At 40.0% G+C, this 18,880-nt stretch overlaps 1 protein-coding gene across 4 annotated transcripts in view; it reads right to left on the minus strand.

Annotated features, from left to right (window-relative positions):
- Positions 1 to 18,880, minus strand: part of LOC105226277 (uncharacterized) — a 314,083-nt gene that overhangs the window by 289,145 nt on the left and 6,058 nt on the right. The gene's annotated exons all lie outside the window — the stretch shown is intronic.

Below are 18,880 nucleotides of genomic sequence, written 5' to 3' on the forward strand. Positions count from 1 at the left end.
GGTTCTACGTTACCGGAATTGAACCGGATTTTAATTGGCCAAGGGCTGTTTCCAGCCCGCATCCGGAGAAATTTTCTACTGCGTCTGCGTTAAAAGGCTCCAGCCAAACTCCACCTCGGTTAAGTGCCCAAAAAATAAGGTGACATTGTATTTATTTTGAAAATTCTTTATTTATTCTTCCAAATCAATTTCATCCCCTTCAAAGTAATCCCCTCCCGATGCAAAGTACTTATGCCAACGGATTTTCCAATCTTCGAAACACTGGTTGTAGTCACTTTCCGGGATGGCCTTCAGTTCCGTCTTCGCTGCGGCTTGAATCTTCTCTATCGTATAAAAACGGTGTCCCCGGAGCGGTCTTTTGAGCTTGGTGAACAGCCAGAAGTCGCACGGCGCCAGATCAGGTGAATACGGTGGTTGCGGAACGATATGGGTTGAGTTTTTTGAGAAATGATCACGAATTACGAGGGCAGTATGAGATGGTGCATTATCGTGGTGTCAAAACCAAGAATTGTCTTTCCACAATTCCGGCCTTTTTAGGCGGATAGCGTTACGCAAACGACGCATAACGTTCAAATAATATTCCTTGTTGACTGTTTGACCAGTTGGAAGGAATTCATAATGCACAACACCACGATAATCGAAGAAAACAGTCAACATGACCTTGATTTTTGAGAGACTTTGGCGCGATTTTTTTGGTTTCGGCTCTCTTTTGGCACGATATTCGCTCTATTGATCGGTTGTTTCGGGGTCGTAAGCATAGATCCAAGTCTCATCGCCTGTTATAATGCATTTCATGACACCCTGGTAGTCGGAAAGCATCGTTTCACACACTTCAACGCGACGTCTTTTTTCCAAAAAATTCAATGTTTTCGGTACCAGTCGAGATTTGACGCGCTTGAGGTCCAAAACATGCTTCAAAATGGTATTGGCTGAGCCTTTCGATATGCCGACTTCATCAGCAAGGTCTCTAATTGTTAATCGACGGTTTTTCAACACCAAATCTTTGATTTGTTGAACGTGAGCTTCGTTGAGGTTGATGGTCGCCTTGGACGCTCTTCGTCTTCGACACGTTCACGGCCGGCTTGGAACTCACTATACCACTTGTAAAAATTTTTTTTTTAGACATAGCCTCATCACCAAAGGCGGCTTCATCGATGCTTATTTCTTTCGAAATGAAGCTGGAAATGACGTTACCATCAATAGCGAGCGTAATAACTACGCTGCTGACGGACTTTTTTCTTCCGGAATTTGATGAAATGATGACGCGAACGGTCTCTATTTCCAACAAGACAGTCCGCCGTCTCATATTTCACGTCTAAACATAGACACAATGTATGCAAAGCTTGGCGACTCGTTAATTTCGAGAAATGGCCGAATAGCCGCCAAGAACATACGTTATTTAACGCCACTAGTTTCTTCCTGTGGCTTGTGTGTTAAATCAATGGTTTATGCCAATTAACCAGCATTGCTCGAGGAGCTGGAAGACAACACTCCGCGTACTATAGCCGAAATGCTTCACCGGGTCATCGAAAATTTTACGTAAACGGGAGGAGATATGCAAACGGAGCCGTTGTGGTCATTGGACCGACATTTTGTTCAATTCATAAATGGCATACAATTATCTACATAACAAAACAAAAAGGGACCCATTTTAACCGTCGTTCTTGTTGGTAGACCCTATAAAGTTTGATCACTTATTGAATAGAATAGTCTACCATATTAATAAATAGATGGATTCATTATAGTATTTCTGTATATTTTGATTTTCTTCACCTGGCTTTGGAAAAATCATCGAAAGCAGAGGGATCTACTGATTAAATTTTTTACTTTTTCAGTTAGAACGAACTTTTTAAAACATAAAAAAAAAACGTTATATCCCAGGAAACAACGAAACATGTACAGTGCTCTCAAAGAAATATTTGGAAATTGTTTAGGTAATCCTTCGTTAGTTGCGTAGCCACCGAAACACTCCTTCCTTCTATCATGGATTTTTTCTCCTTGAGACCGCTTTTACCTTATTTGAGGGCAAGGATGGACCTATTGCAGATTGACTTCCACTCTCCCTGTCCGGGGATTTTGTAACCGTCATCAAGTTACTTCGCTCATCTTCTATTGGCTCGAATTCTACGTAGCCAGATCACCAAATATTGGTGATCTTTGAAATAGACTGGCAATAACTTAAACCTACCAAATCGTTCAACATAGCACAAAAAGTCTCTCCTAAAGTATATATATGAACCCATCAATAATTATTACAATTTTTAAATGGAAATAATTTCTAGGTTCTACTGTACTTACGACCGCACTATGGTATATTTATTAATTGACTACGTCAGTACAACAACAGCATTAGGTAGCAGCTATGTATATGTTCATAGCAATATGGAGCTAAATGCAAAATCAACAGAACAAAGAAGATAGAAACTCAACAACAACAACAAAGCCAAAAATAACACATACAATATTCACATAATATAAACAACAACAATTGTTATGGATCATAAAAATGTGTTGGGAAGAGAGCAGCAGCAATGGCAGCGATAAAAATAATCAATCCATCGATAAGTGCTCGAAAAGTTTAGTGTATAAAAATATGATGTATTATTGGCAGAAAAAAAATCAATAACGAGCAAAATATAATTTTGCTGGAAAGTCCTAGTCTAGTAATACCGGCAGTCTATTAATTGTGTGTGTTCTTCTATTTTTTTTCTTGATAACACAAAACACATGGAGGCATAATGGAAATCACATGCAAGCATTTATCGAAGTAGACACGAGAGCATAGAGCAAGCATAGCAGTATTTTGTGGCAAGAACTACAAAACTAAGTAAACCATCTTCATAATTGAGAAAAATAATTAGATTAAGTCATGATCGGCTGTCTGTATATACGCGACAAACGGAGAGAGTTCAAAATGAGTAAGTACGAAGAGCTTGACAAGTTGGTCGACAAGGATAATGCTCGAAAAGACCAGAGCATACTCTTGTAGAACCCTCAGAGGTAATCTGGGGACTGATGCCCAGTGCATACTAAAATTATGGAGGAAACACTTCTCCAGCCAGCTGAATGGCAGTGAAAGCATAATATCAGAAGATGTCGAACCCGATTTCCCAATCGACGACGATGGAGGAGCAGACGTTACATTGCCCGACCATGAAGAAGTTCGAATAGCAATTGCCCGCCTGAAGAGCAACAAAGCGGCGTAGGCCGATGGATTGCCAAGCAAGCTATTCAAATACAGCGGCGGAGAACTGATAAGGATCATGCATCAGCTTCTTTGTAGAATATGGTCGGACGAAAGCATGCCCGATATTAAGAGAGCTCTGTCTAACCAACTACCGTAGGATAAGCTTCCTCAACATCGCATATAAGATTCTACCGAGCGTATTGTGTGATTTAATCTTTCACAAGAACCTTATCAGTGTGGCTTTAGACCTGGAAAATCAACAACTAGCCAGATATTCACCATGCACCAAATCTTGGAAAATACCCGTGAAAAGAGAATCGACACGCACCACGACTTCGTCGATTTTAAAGCTGCTTTTGACAGCACGAAAAGGAGCTGCCGCTATGTCTGAATTTGGTATCTCCGCAAAACTAAGCTCCGTCAAGATCAGGAAGAACCTTTCCGAGCCATTCGATACCAAACGAGTTTTCAGACTCTCTTTCGTACGACTTCTTCAATCTTCTTTTGAAGAAAATAATTCGAGCTGCAGAACTAAACACCGAAGGTACCATTTTCTATGAGAGTGTACAGCTGCTGGCGTATGCCGATGATATTGATATCATTAGACTCAAGAACCGCGCCGTTAGTTCTGCTTTCTCCAGACTGGACAAGGAAGCAAAAGAAATGGGTCTGGCAGTGAACGAGGGCAAGACGAAATATCTCCTGTTTTCAAACAAACAGACGTCGCACTCCCGACTAGGCGTCTCTGTTGTTAGTCATAACTTCGAAGTTGTAGATAATTTTGTCTATCTTGGAACCAGTGTTAACAGCAAGAACAATGTCAGCCTCAAAATCCTACGCAGAAGAAGGATGGAGAGGTGCTACTTCGGACTGAGTAGGCAATTGAGAAGTATAGTCCTCTTTCGACGAACAAAAAGTAAACTCTATAAGTCACTCATTAATCCGGTCCTCCTGTATGATGCAGAGGCATGGACGATGACAACATCTCATGAGTCGACGTTACGAGTTTTCGAGAGAAAGGTTTTGCGGAAGATTTATGGTCCTTTGCGTATTGGCAACGGCGAATATCGCATTCGATGGAATGATGAGCTGTACGAGATATACGACGACATTGACATAGTTAAGCGAATTAAGAGACAGTGGCTACGCAGTCTAGGTCATGTCGTCCGAATGGACGAAAACACTCCAGCTCTGAGAGTATTCGACGCTGTATAATCCGAGAGAAGCAGAGGAAGACGAAGATCTCCACTCCGTTGGAAAGACCAGGCGGAGAAGGACCTGGTTTCACTTGGAATCTCCTATTGCTGCCAAGCAGCGTAAAGAAAGAATGGCTGGCGCGCTGTTGTAAACTCGGCTATAACGCGTAAGCGATTTCTGCGCCAATAAAGAAGAATAAGCCCCTAAGTTCTTGAGAAATCGATCTTAAATATTGTACAGGTTCTTTTCTCCGAAAGCATTGGTCGGTAACGCTGATTTAGAATGTATGATATTCAAAAACTGATTTTTTTTTGTTTTTCCTTAAAGCAGTACTATATTTGCAATCGAAATCAACCCAAAAAGGTTTGCCGTTACTGTTGATGAATTGCTAGTGACGTCAGACATAAATTGCCCTCTAACATTTGTGCTCAAACAGCTAGCTCTATAACTACTGTATATACAGTACTAGATACATATGTGCACTTTGAATATATTCAGAATTTCACCAATGCACAACAAAAAAAAGACGCACAGACCCAATAACGTCGTAAACAATGAAATAAATAATTCTCTGTCTAATCAGTCGTACTCCGGAAAATGCACGCACACGCATTCACTAATTTTTTCCTTTCATTTATAATTGTGCTAAATTGTCAGCAGACCGACGAGGGAAATGTGAGCGCTGTGATCCACGCGATCGCTAAACAAACACACACACACACATGCACGAGTACTAAATTTCATAAACAAGTAGACCGACTGACAGTTTTTTGACGTTTAACCACCGCTATGCCTTTTATTCTCTTCTTTGCTTTTACACATTCTTAGTTGCTCTTCGTTGTCTGCCTTTTACAATGTATCTGCAGCGATACTATTGTATCTGGCTCTCCATAAACTTTGTTGTCTGTCTTCCTGCCTTTATAGCGACGTATTTTACTTTTCTGTTCTATGCTTCATCTTTTGACTTCAGCTTTCTTTGCACATTTGTGTTTATCAGCGTTTCTAGCCTCAAACGCTTGGTGTGGTGCTTCTTAAACTTCTACTTGTATTATACATTTTCTAGTTAATGTTCGATGATACGATGAGCTGATGACCTCACCTTGATTCTTGTTTACGTTTCGCTTTCTTTTTGTTGTCTTTTCTGCATTATTCGTTGCTCTTCTTGGCTAACGCGGCGCTTGTCACAAAGTTTAAGCAAATGCGGATGTGTGTGTGATGACTTTTGTTGGTGTAAATTTTTTGAAATTCAAATTTTGACTGAAAACTCGGTTGTCTTGTAAGTTATTCGCGGAAAAACGGTGTTTTTTATATCAAATATCAGCGCATTTGATCGTCCAGTATGAAGAGAGAGCTCTGAATCTTACTACTTATCGATCCGAAATGTATTAGAGATCCTAAATAATAGCTCTTCGTCGACTTAAATAAGGATCAATTCCGGCGTTTGCGTTGTTAGAAGAATGGAGATCTCGATCGCAATCTGTTTTAGCCACAAATGTGGTTAGTGGCTGGAATTTAATGAGTCTCAGCTTAGTTTCACAGAAGTTATGTTGAACAAGGAGTTTGCTTGAAAATTTCAATAGAGTCCCGGCTACGGAATCGTTGAAAATATTGCAGAAGTGTTTTGAGAAGTCTGCTTTATCATTAACACAAATATTTGAGTAGAACAAAGCATTCTGTGAAGGTCGTGAATCAATCGAAAACTTGCTTCCTGCGAGGCGTCCATCCACCGCTGTTCATATTAATGACGATAATATCGAAAAAGTTAAAGCAACCGCATTTCAAAATCGTCGTGTTAGTATCAGAGAGATAGCAGAGGATCTCAAAATGTTAATGATTTGGGTAAGAAACGTGTCAAAGCTAGATTCCTACCAAAAGAACTTTTGCAAAAACGATATCGAGTAGAGGCCACAAAAGAGATGCTGGACGACGTTGTTGAGAACCCTATGTTTATTAGACTCGCTGTTATTACTGGTGACGGGACGTGGGTTTCGGAAAATGAAGGCGTAAGTATCCAACAATGTAGCGAATGATGGCACTTCAAAAATGAGCCGAGATCGAAATCACCAAAATTCGCTGAGGGCAGTGAAGGCTATCCCAACCGAGACCTATGTAACGGGAGATGCAAGTAGAGGTACTTTTTGCAGTAGCCTTTTTTTTACAGATCGCGTTTTTATAGTGTTTGGAAAATTGGATTAACCTCGCGGATCCACGTTCTTTTTTGGTTTAGGACCCTAATTTGATTAAGGTTTATATTAAAATCATCAGTCCGGGTCAAATTTGATCAGATCTCAGAAACTTGGAATCTGAGTACCGAAACAACCTGCCTGCATGTTAATTCAATCCCTCATGTTTCGGGACAAGTTCCCTTAGTCATTAGAATTCTAACTTTCACCCACCACATTAGAAATTGTGTTAAAACTACATACATTTTTTTAAAACTTAAGGTAAATAAATAAAATATCTTATGTACTTTGTTATGGAAATCTCGAAAATACAATAAAAATTGAAATTGATACAAATATCGGATACTCTCGCCCCTTCCTGGAACTCTTTTCTTGAATCAATTATGAAAAATCTATGAAATGATCGCGTTTTCACGACAACGAACCCTTTAAGTTCATCAAACTGTCGAAGATGGTGGATCCGGTGATAAATCCCTTTATTCGTCTCTCTCCTATCGATTATGAGAGTCTAATTCATTTATACATACTTGTTACGTGTATTTGTTCGATTCGCCACTATCAAGGGTTTGGCGAAACAAAGACAATTGTGAGTCTATAATTCCATAATATTATACATATTAACTGTTAGCTATTTTCAGCAGATATTCATATTATTTTCATGCCTTTCTACACGCCAATATTGGAGTTCATTTTCCCTCTACCACTTGATAGAAAAATGAAAACACAGATTTTATAGCATAGCGTCAGACTAATGGACCATTTCGTAGCGCTACAAAAGGCAACGAACCAATTTGCAGTGCATAAGTAGACAATGCCGCATCGCAACATAATAATAACAGAGAGCCAATATTGAGAGAAAAGCAAACTGTTCCACTAAGTTATTGACATTCAAAGTACAGAAATTCGCCAGTGTGGCCGAAGAAGTACATACATATGTGTATACAGTGCGTTCGTACATGTTCATAATTTGCAAGCAAATTTAATTTATATTTACTCGTATGAAACGGAACGTTCGCTCTTATTGTTGCCACTGAAGCTGGAGCTAGAACTGGAGCTGTTAAGAATGCGCCAGATCCCGATGTGTTGTTGAGAACAAGCGGCAACATACACCAACTCGGCTGCGTCATTTTTAGCTAACAAAAGGAAAACTAAACTAAAACCTTATGACGGAATTTTCTTCATTTTAGCACACTCAGCGTGATTGGAATGCGAGCGCATCTATTAGTTAAGAAAAGGCGGGTACTGTCTGCATGGTATCGGTATATATGTATGCGTATAAATGTATGGAGGGGCTTTCATTCACAGTGCAAAAATAAAGAGAAAATAATATCGGAAAGATTTTAAGAAATGTTTGTATTTCTATTGCTGGTGAGAGGTAATTAGTGCGGGTATTTAGTAAGCTAAAAGACTATCAATAAAAATATGAAAATGATAGATTTCCTCTTCGGTCTGTAACCGGCTGTTCTTGAAATTACTTTGTTGAACAAAGAATTTGCTTGAAATTTCGTGTTCTGAATTGAGTCACGGTTTCGTAATCGTCGAAAGTGTTACAGAAGTGTTTTGAGGAGCCTTGGAGCCGGCAAATGCTTCTGGTAAAGCAGTACTGAAATTCAAAACTCAAATTAAAAATATTAAAAATTTTGCTGATATTTTTTTTTTGTTTTGTAATTACATTGCCTTAAAAATCTCTGTTTTGCATTGCACAAGTGCAACCAGGTTACGCCAAATCTTCGAGTCCAACCATCAAGTATAGACTGTTAGAGCTTGCACAAAAAGCATGCCCTTCTTTGGAGCCATTTAAGTAAGGCTAATAAACATAATTTGTGGGTATCACAACAGTTAGAAAAAAAAAAAACACATGGACTAAATTACCGCTGCTGAATTTAAAAAAAGTCTATTCATTTCTGATACCAGGACTGACTGTTGGTGCTTGGTCTGGATCTAAGTAACTGGAACGAACCCGGATTTCTATCCCTTCAAGGACTGCCAACTCAGCACCATTCATCTAAATTAGATTGATAGAAAGATTGTGTTACATCAAGCCAACACCAGGTCACACACATCGATACTGAATCGCCTCGCCTCGTTCCCACGACAGTCGGATCTAAGTAACTGGAAGAATCCAGATTTTTATCCGGTCAAGCACTGTCAACTCGGCACCGTTCGTCTAAAGCACTGCAGGAATGTTTTCTGCCGCTACAACAACAACAATATACCGACTCGCCAGAAGCTCTGGGAGCTTGGTTGGGAAGTTCTTATGCATCCAGCTTATAGACCTAACTTGGCACCAAGTGATCACTGTCTATGGCGAATGATTTCGCTGGTGAAAAATTTGGCTTCAGAGAAATGACTTGTGAAAATCGACTGTTCCAGTTTTTTAAAGGATTATGGTTTGTATTTAATAAAGCATTTATTTTTACTAGACTTTAAATACACAAGTTTACAAATTCAGGTCAACTTTTGGATCTGAGCAGATAAGAACGATTCTTAACTATATTTGATATGCTGAATTCGAATATGCATTTAGTTTTTTAAGATTGATTCTAGTTTCCGAGTTCTCGCATGATAGCACCATTGTGCTGTTACAAGCACAGTAATTAAATACCGATTGAGGAAAATTCTCCCAATCTTACAGGCACAGCTTGATAAGTCATTTCAACTGTAGCAGTAAAATAAAATAAGTGATTAGAGCAAATAAAAATGGATTCACCAAATTTTGTTGCTTTTTATGCTTGTGGGATAGCCGCGCAACTGAACATCATTATGTGAGAAAAGAATGGCAAAGCCGTACTCAATATGAGCCTGGACAGCAAAACGTCTCCGCTGAACCACTTGTAAATCCACAAGACATTTTCCTGCCACCTCTTCACATTAAACTAGGCCTTATAAAGAACTTCGTCAAAGCATTAAACCGTGAAGGACCGGCTTTTCAGTATTTAGTTAAGTTGTTTCCTAAATTGTCATATGCAAAAATCAAAGAGGGAATATTTGTCGGACCTGATATTAGAAAATTAATGGCTGATAAAAAATTTACAAAATGTTTATCGCCCGATGGAGCAGCCACATGGGCATCTTTTCAAAATATCGTTCACCACTTTCTAGGTAATCACAAATCCCCTAATTTTAAGGAAATTATTGGCGATATGTTGCAAAATTATCGAAAGATTGGAGCTAGAATGTCTCTAAAGATCCATTTTCTGCATTCCCATCTCGATTTGTTTCCCGAAAACTTGGGTGATACGAGCGACGAACAAGGAGAGCGTCTACACCAATATCTAGCCAACATTGAAAGAAGATACCAAGGATTTTGGGATGAAGGCATGATGAGCGACTACTGTTGGACTCTAATACGTGAAACAGATACTAAACAATACAAAAGGCAAAGTTCCACCAATCTTCATTTCTGATGTGTTACTTTTAAGTTAATAAAATGAATATTATTTGACAAAAATCATAAAAAATTAAATTCTTGATTATTTCAAAAACTAGAATCAATTTTAAAAAACGAAATGAAGATTCGGATTCAGTGTCATCAATTGTCATAGAAACCACTTTTGGTTGCCCAGATCCAAAACCGTGTATACTTGTGATATTAAATAATTTTCTTCACTGTATTTCTGAGTAATTTGCGCTGAGAGCAACAGCACACAAGCACTGTTGATGGTCTTGTTTGTTCTGCATTTGCTAAGTTCTTGCGAGATGCGTCATTTCGAGTTTACCAGCACATAACCTTAAAGACATACAACAAAAACAAAAGGCATTTGTGTATATAAAGCTGGTTCTGCATTATTTGTGTGTAAAGAAAAAGAATTGGTCGACTCAAGAGTTAAAGTACTGCATTTATGTATTTATGTGTTTATAATTATTTATTAAAAACTAAAATCCAATGCTTATTTGACAATTTTCAGTTATAATTAAATGAAGTTGGTCACTATTTTATTCTCTGATACATTTGTTGACTTTTCGTGCTATGCGTGAGGGTAAGTAGTCAAGCATTTCAAAAGATGACGTCACCACAACTGTGTTATTGTTTATACGAGTATAACAGATGAGCATAGAGCAGTACACTGAATGGATGAAAAAGCTGTTTCTATAAGTATGGGCCAACAGCAATTTCTGTTGAGTTTGCTATTTTTGTTAACTTCTTTCCATATGGTTTGTCTTTACAGGTTTATGAATGATCTAAAAATACAAATAATATACATTGAGGAATTTTGGCACACTTTCGCTAATAATTTTTGAATAACGTAAGCACAGGTGACGAGTCATGGATCTTTCGAGTATGATTCAGAAACAAAGAGGTAATCTTCCTAGTGGCACACGCCAGCGTCTTCTCGCCCAAAAAATGGGAAGAATGAGCAAATCCAAATTCATTGCTCATTGTCTTTTTTGACATCAAAGGCACCGTCCACCTTGACAAACCGTCAACGCCAAGTTGTACGTTGAAGTCCACAAGAGACTCAAAGTAAGGTCAATCGGGATGCCGTATGCAGAAGCTGCTTAGAAGAAGATGCGGCAGAAACAAGCCAACACTTCCTTCTTCGAACACGGGAGTTATTTTTCTATGGCATCACAAAGGTCTAAGTACAGTCCACGTGCGATCTTTGATCAGCCATCTAACCTAACCTAACCTAACCTAACCTAACCTAAGGTCAATCGGGTCCGACAAGACACTGCAGCCGATTGGAAGCTGCACCACGACAACGAACAGGCTCACACCGCTTTCTTGTGAACAGCTGCCTAACCAAAGCCGGCATCCCAACGCTTCGACAGCCGTTCTACAGCCAAGATGTGGCTCCCGGACTTTTTAGCTTCTTTGCCTGAAAAGGGCGATGAAAGGCAAGCATTTTGAGATGACAGAGCGGATCCAAGCAACATAAACCTCGGCTCTTCAGGCTATTCCGGAGAATGCCTTCCGTGGCGTCTTCAATGCATGGAAATCGCACTGTCAGCGCTGCATTGAGCCAGGAGCCTATTTTGAAAGTTTTTAAAGAATTGTAAAGATTGGTTCAATAATTTTTTTTAAATCGACACAGTCCGGACAAACCCTGTATTAAGGAAGGATTAAGGCCCACTCTCACAAACTGGTTCGACCTTATCAGTGTGGATTCGGGCCTAAAAAATCAACAACTGACCGTATATTCACCGTGCGCCAAATTATGGAAAAGACCCTTGAAAAGACGACCGACAAACACCACCTCTTCGTCGATTTCAAAGCTGCTTTTGAAAGCACGAAAGGGAACAAGTTTTGTGCCGCCATGTCTGAATTTAGTATCTCCGAAAAACTAATGCGGCTGTGTAAGCTGACATTGAGCAATAGCACAGGTCAATAGGTCATGTCGTCCGAATGAATGAAAACACTCCAGCTCTGAGAGTATTCGACACCGTGCCCGACGGGGAAGCAGAAGCAGAGGAAGAAGAAGACATCCACTCTGTTGGAATGTAACTTATTGCTTAGAAGGGTACAATGGTCCAATCTGCATAATATGCTCGGAGATTGTATCGTTACTAGAACAATGATCCATGTCAAAGAGGTTTTGTCAAAGAAAAACAAATTTCCATTCAAAAACTTGAGTTTGATCGTTCTGTTCATACGGCAAGGTTTCTTCCGGGTGTTACAAACTTCGTGGCAAACTAAATAAGTATACCCTGTTCAAGGTATACAAATAAAAAATCAACATTCATGATAAGTGTTCAGGGATCCTCTACATTTCCCAGCTGCTAAAATCCCGACTCGCTCGGTAACTTTACAGTATATTAGTAGTGACTACAATAAAATATGAGTTTTGATTGAAATTATTAACTATAACTTTTTCATAAACCTTAAAATTAAAAATCACTTAATTTGTCTACATTTCTGCTTAAATACTAACACTAGAACGCTTATCAGCGATAGGCCTATAAAATATTAATCATTACACTCGTAAAGGTTTCAACGCTCCGAAGCGATATCTGCAGTCATGCTGAGACTCAACATGCAAGCAATATTTATTGAGAGTCCAGCCCTATTGCGTTTTTGCAGCCGCCGCTCGGCCTCGTTTATCGTTAGCGGGCCGGGCCGTTGATTGTTTGTTGCTGTTGCTGTGGCTGTTTCTGTTGTATTGATAACAACCCCCTGATATGGCTGTGACATGACCTGCTGTGGCTTGCGACTGCAGCGATTGCAAACCGTTGATCGTAGTCGCAATTAAAGGCGGGCGGGTGTTTCTCGTGTAATACATATACATGTACATAAACAGCACATAAAATGGTAGATAAACTCTCCACTGTACCCCCATAGCCACAGTGCTGGAATCCTGCTCGCCGTGGATGTTCGTGCTGGTAGCATGTCTTGCTGCATAACATTCTTCGCTTGACGTTAGCTCAATTTCCGTAGACAAATGGCGACCAGCAAGCGGACGTGTAGCGAGTGAGTGGGGTGTTATTTGCATTACTGTTGCCGCCGTTATTGCATGTTTTATAGCGGTTGTCAGCAAATGGGGTTATTCGCGCTGAATACACACGTTCGGATGCATAATGAATGAATGCACATATGTTTACTTCAATGTACAGTTAGCCTGAGAATTGTTCAGCTGTTAAATAGTCATTTAGTTATGCTTTGGCATTTTGGGAGTATTTTGAGTTAATATGACAATTAATTGCAACTGATCGGTACAAACAAAGTGTAAAGACAGTTAAAGGCACTCATAGTGTGAAATTAAAAAAAAAATAGAAAAAAAAGGACTTTTTTGCATTAGTATAAGGCCCGAACTACATATAAGGTGGATGCATATCCAAGCTCTGTTGTTGTTGTTGTTGTTATAGCGACAGAATTCTGCCGAGTTGACAGTCCTTGGCCGGATAAAAATCCGGGTCCGTTCCGGTTACGTAGACCTGACTGCCGTGAGAACGGCTAGCCAAGCTCTCGTAGCCTCTGGTGGGTAATTCTTGGTGTGTGTGGCCTGATTAACCAGAATCCTCTCTAATTGACCAAAACAAGCTTCTGGGCGATAGCTTCCAAAAGACAATCCAAGTATTGACGGTACAATCCTTATGAAAAGTTTGGACGTTTCACAAAATTTGTAGCACAACCTTTCTGAGCCTAAATCCGGGATTGGCTGCCGTTTAAATTAGATTAGATAAATAAATGAGGATTGCCCTGCGACCTAAGATCTATTGTGCCCTCTCCTAAATCCCAAAGTATATTGATAAAGTCCAATGTACTGTTGGGTGCTAGCGAAGCAATGCGATCCTTATTTGGAAACATGGATCCAAGGGTCTTTTTCCTGCGCCTACAGACTGATGTGCAGTGAATTGGCAAGTGTTCTGGAGTTGCAGAACCGACAATTTACGCAAGTAAATATAAAAAAATATAAAATAAGTGCTTCTTCAGCTTACAGTGGCCAATGCAGAATGCACAAAGTAATCTAAATTTGTCCGTAGGAAGATTGAGGTTTAAATATGTAAACCTGCTGCGGTTATTAGCAACTTGGAATGCCGCATGCCTTGGAGTTTTTGCCAATTCCTCTCTGTGCCTACTCTTTCTTCCTTGTGGTGCAGCTCTTTAATTGTATGGGGACCCATCGCGAAAAAGACTTCAGGTCCTACCATGTTAGTGGATGCTGCGGAGCGGGCGCGCTCATCAGCCAGTTCCTTCCCAGCTATACCTTTGTTACCAGACAACCAGATGAGGTGAGCTCGGTTACGTTCCGCTAGGTTATTCAGCCGTTCTATACACTCCTGCACCAGTAGCGATTTGATCTCATAGGGAGAGATTGCTTTAAGTGCCGCTTGACTATTGCGGTATGGTTATACGTTCGTTGCGATAGTTGCGTTGGAGGTTTATCTCAATGCACTATGTTACTTATGGCAAAGACTTCTGCCTGAAAAATGCTCGGAAAACTTTACAAAGATATGATAATTTGGTGCGTGGTCCTGCGACTTTGGCACCAATTCCCTGCAACTTTTTCGAGCCGTATATGTACCACTTGATTTTGCTATCCCTAAACAACAACCAGAATGTTTAACGTGGGATCCTACCTGCGAAGGTCTAACTCCACGGTACTCAAAGAGTACAACGGATCAAATCAATGCGTTGATCAGCGCCCTGAAAATGCCAGGCATTTCCAGTACCAAATGGCAGTGTGGAATGGACACACTAACCACCTTGGTAAGGTTCGAGGCCCATTTAAAACCTCTGCCGTACTTTGGGTCCGGCACCCGGTTGCAATGGAACTCCACATCGAACTGACAAAATGTCAATTCTACCCGCATTTGGGTATAAACCACAACCACCACGATACTCCCCGAGGGGCCTGTCCGCATGAGCAGGTTGGAGTTACCTCCAAGGGCTCCTGCTCCCCGTGGTACCAGAATTAAGTCTCCGGTCAGACTTCGTAGCCGAAACTACTACCAGTTGAGCTTCCATACTGCTCCGGACTGGTGGGCTATTCCTAAACAACTGTCGAGAGTGCTTTACGTGGGATCCTATCTGCGAAAGCCTACATCACGGTGCTCAGAAGCACAACGAATCAATACAATGCGTCGATTAGCGCCCTGAAAATTGGGTAACGATTTTCAGTACCAATCGGCAGTGTGGCATGGACACACTAAGCACCTTAGTAGGGTTCGAGGCCCATCTAAAACCCCTTCTGTACTTTGTGCACGGCGCCAGGTTGCAATGCAACTCCACATTTGAATTGGCAAAGTCAGTTTTTCCCGCGATTTGGGTTTTAACCACAGCCACCACGAATCTCCACAAAGGGCCAAACCCAATGAGCAGATTGGAGTTTTACCTCCAAGGGCTTACTGCTCCCCGTAGTACCAGGTTAAAGTCTCTGGTAAGACCTTGTAACCGAAGTTACTACCAGTTGAGTTTCCACACAACTCTGGACTGGCGGCCAGGATCTTAGTCGCCTCTTACGACAGGCTCGAGAGTGGAATCATTCATTCAGCCTTGCTGTCAAGAGTAACCTTGAACTTTTCGGTGAAGTTTATTTTTTTGGGTACTACTGCCCCTTGGAAGAGCCAATGGTATTTCACTGTTTAACTCTTTCAACCGCTGGGACGAGATTACTTTACCTCTGCCACACCTTTCTGCTGTCATTTTTAGTAGCGTGTGTTTGACTACCTGACCGATTACTAACTGAAGTGGTGTGAAATCAAACATGTGATGCACGCGAGTCGTTGCAGCTACGATAGTTGGACTCCTACCGAACTCTGCGAAGCTTTTAAAGCCACCGTGATTATCCGACTGGTTGACTTAAATAAGACAATAAAAAAGAAAATCTTTGCATATGCCCATCATCTTAAAGTTGATGAGATCATTTTTTTTTCTCTTTTTGCGAAGCTTGGTCTTCTCAATGGCAAAGATGGTTAATACCCAAAGAAACTCCGATTTTTTTTGAAAAATATAAAAAATCAATTTAAAAGAATTGTTTATAATCAATTTCCACGACAGCCGGTTCTACGTTACCGGAATTGATCTAGTTTTTAACCGACCAAAGACTGATTTTCGGCCTTCTAACCCCATTTAAACGGTAAGTTTTAGGTTAATTTTCTATAGTATTAGTTAAATGCTGGATTCATCTTCAGCTTCAGATTATTCAGTAAATTTAAGGTTAAAACAATTTTTATTCAAAGCAAAACTAGGTCTGCGGTGCAAAACTAAAGTCAACGAAGCCAACTATCCACCAACTTCGCAAACACTAAAAAAAATTCGCAGACAAAAACTGTAAGTGATAGAATGAAGTATTGATTTGCAATTAAATATCTTTATATGCACAAACACACACACACAGAGACAGACAGACAGCACATGGACAATATGTGAAATACGCATTATGTGTTTGCGAAAGCCCTTCCCATAAAAGCGAACAAAAGAAATCGCTGGCGTGAATGGATACGATTTACTTTGATTTTGAACTTTTTCAAATTTTTCTTTTTCAATTTCGATTTGGAACGATTCAAGCGATGAATGAAACGATCCGGTATAAAGCAGTAGAAAATCGGCAACTTAATAAGGCCAAAAGCTACAACAATAAAAAGTGAAAAACAAAGTGGTCAAAATCAAAGTGAAAACACGTTTGCTTACACACACACACATATACACATGCACCCATACCAATGGATAAGCGCACACGAGTCCAAACAACCGCTCCCAACTTTGAGATTATTAAGTCATCGGCGAAGGCTGAAAATTGGCGAGCGACTAAAATTTGTATGGTAAGTGTGTGTGGATTACAAACAGCCAAAATTGCTGACTAGCGCAGGAATAAAGTTAATTCATATTTATATTTACAAATATATTTTGACTAAAATAATCATGTGAAAATATAAAATGGGAAACATTGGGCAAGCTTTGTAGAAACTCAACGTTCGTCGATGACTAACAGCAGTCAACGAAGCGATCACACCCTTTTACCTTGACAATGAATTGATTTGAAGATGAATACGAGTATATAATCGCACAGTAGGTGAACGTTTTTGAAATGTGTGCTCATTGTGTGTTGTTGTACACACTCATACATTATTTTATTGGTTTGTGTGTCGTAATTTGAAAAAAAAAGAAACAACTGCCCACGTCAGATTACCGATTTTGTCAGTCTATTAGTTTTATTATTATTTGTTTGCTTTAATCGAATTGAATATGGAAGGTGACAGTTAGGCGCAAAATAATTGAGCAGAATTTTGGGCAAGATTTCATGGATTCAAATCGGCCGGCCCGTCACAACCTACGACGCACCGATATGGTCGTCTGGATGCAGTGCAACGCAAACAAAGAAGTTCCACACGGGTCAGAATACTGGAACCCGGACTATAACAGGATATATGCTTCCGGTTAAGGAACATATCGAACTCCTGGCCATGTAGTATCTTCTTGGATGTCTTCGGAGCTGCATCCTATGAACATCAATAGGTCTTTCTTTGACTATTTCGATCAATAGGTTTTCCTTTGACTACCTCGAACGTCCAGACTTCAGACGCAACAAACTTCAGACACGCCACTGACCGACATTCACAGTGCCATCGATTCCACTGCCCGACGTCAATATCGTGCAATCAAGAGCGTACGAGGTGCTGGAAAACCCTTACGGTAGCTGTGAAAGTTTCGAGATGTAGAAGTTTAACAGTAGCGGGGGGAGGACACCAACCTGCGGAACTCCTGTTTAACTCTTTTTCAATTTTGAATTTTTGCTTCGAAATAGTGCGGATGATTGATGACCACATAGCTAGTTCATGGTCCACCTCTTCAGTTCTGGAGGGAGCGGAGTTATTTCGATGTCCTCAAGTAGCGTTGTGTGATTGACTGTGTCAATCCTCTCGCAGGGTGGTGTCTGGTAAAGGCCATGAACTAAATGAGCGTGTATGTGGTTTGCTAGGCTCAAGTGGTGTGGAAAGGTCGGGAGTAGCAAGGCCTCAAGTGTCTTCATTACTGGGGAGAGGAGAGTTATCGGACGATAGGACTCCCCTTTGTTTGCGGGTCTCCCATTTTTCAGTAGTGGGACCACTCTTCCGTGGTCAGGTTGAGGAGCTTGGTAAGGTAGCTTACTCGATCTTAGGTGCTTTAACATCAGCATGTTAATTCCATTAGGGCTTTTGACGATTTAGCCTTGTTGATGACATTCTACACCCCTCCTCATCGGTGAAAGTAAGGTCCGAACCCATCGAAACAGCACGTTTTTTGAGCCTGCACCGTTAGATTATTTTGATGACAACCAACCCAAACCTTATATAACCGCAACAACTACGAAACCCACAAGTGTATGAGAGACAACTGGATTAAGCGATGTCATGTTGCATTGGCTCTGGAGCCTAATTAAGGCAATAACAAAGATTTGCCAATCCGAGTCAATTTTGATCAGATGATATATTAATGTTTTGATCATTAATCGTTCGTTTTCTGACCCAATGTACCGAGTTTGCAGGAAAAATTGTATTTTTTGACGAAGTGCATTAACATCTCAAGGAACAAACCGTAACTAGAGAATGAATATGCATACATACTCGTACATACAGTTGTGTTCAAAATAATAGGAGTGCATCACAATACAGAATACAAAGTTATGTTTTTCAATAAAAACAAGAATTTTATTAATTTATCTTTTATCCACGAATTGTTCATTTTATGCAGTCTTATTATGCACTTTTAAATTTTTAGTAATACACAGTAAATGAAAAAAAATAAATTATTTAAATAAAAAACTCAAATATTCGGTGTTCAAAATAATAGGAGTGCATCACAAAATGCAACAAAACTAAAAAAAATCAAAAAATTGGAAAGTATGACTAGTATATAAGTTAGTTTAGTTAATATTTAGCAGAGTAAGCGCGA

Source organism: Bactrocera dorsalis, chromosome 3 (assembly GCF_023373825.1).
Source record: "Bactrocera dorsalis isolate Fly_Bdor chromosome 3, ASM2337382v1, whole genome shotgun sequence".
Taxonomy (NCBI): Eukaryota; Metazoa; Arthropoda; class Insecta; order Diptera; family Tephritidae; genus Bactrocera; species Bactrocera dorsalis.